Genomic DNA, 903 nt, shown 5'->3' with positions numbered 1-903 from the left:
GAGCCAGAAATTATGGCCACACTTATGGATTACGCTAGGCCAGGAGTGGCCGGTGTAACAAACAGCATAGTTAGACCCCAAATAAATGCAAACCAATTTGAAATTAAGCCAGCATTGCTTAATATGTTGCAAAATAACGTAACATTTTACGGGTTACCTAACGAAAATCCTAACACCCATTTGACAAATTTCTTAGAAATTTGTGACACTTTTAAAATACCAAATGTGACTGTGGAAGCAATCAACCTTCTCCTTTTTCCTTTTACTTTGAAGGATCGAGCCAAAGAATGGTTAACTTCTATGCCAGCCGCAACATTTGAAACTTGGGAGCAATTAGCCCAAGCATTTTTATCAAAAAATTTCCTTTAGCAAAAACCGCAAGAGTCATAAAAGAGTTAACATCTTTTTCTCAAAATGATAATGAAACTCTTTATGAGGCTTGGGAACGTTTTAAAGAACTTCAACGTTTATGCCCACACCACCAATTGCCCGCTGAACTTTTAATGCAAACATTTTATAATGGATTAAATCCTACAACTAGAGGTTCATTAGATGCTATGTCTGGAGGGTTATTCATGAAGAAAACGTCGGCCCAAGCAAGAGAACTTTTGGAGGAAATGGCAATCAACAGTAGTATGTGGCCCGCGGAGCGTGGACATATACCAGTGGCGAAACCATCATCCTCAAATACGTCATCAGTTAAAGGTATAGTGAATCTTGATCCAGTTGCGATGTTGCAAGCCCAATTTTCTGCCTTATCGCACAAAATTGATAGGTTTATGGCACCGTGTGATCCTAATGGTAAGCCAATCCAAACGGATGTAGACTATGAAGGTATGAGCGAAATTGAACAGGTAAATTTTGTCCAAGGGCAAAACCAAACTAATAACCCTTATTCCAATA

General features: G+C 38.8%; 1 non-coding gene across 1 annotated transcript; it reads right to left on the bottom strand.

Moving 5' to 3' along the window:
- Positions 1-380: 380 nt before the first annotated feature.
- Positions 381-487, bottom strand: LOC136210268 (small nucleolar RNA R71). The gene has a single exon (XR_010677973.1). It is a non-coding gene; the product is annotated as a small nucleolar RNA R71 (small nucleolar RNA).
- Between the last annotated feature and the right edge of the window lie 416 nt (positions 488-903).

Source organism: Euphorbia lathyris, chromosome 10, assembly GCF_963576675.1.
Source record: "Euphorbia lathyris chromosome 10, ddEupLath1.1, whole genome shotgun sequence".
Taxonomy (NCBI): domain Eukaryota; kingdom Viridiplantae; phylum Streptophyta; class Magnoliopsida; order Malpighiales; family Euphorbiaceae; genus Euphorbia; species Euphorbia lathyris.
The sequence above is the reverse complement of the archived record's forward strand: the minus strand, read 5'-3'. Positions and strand labels throughout refer to the sequence as shown.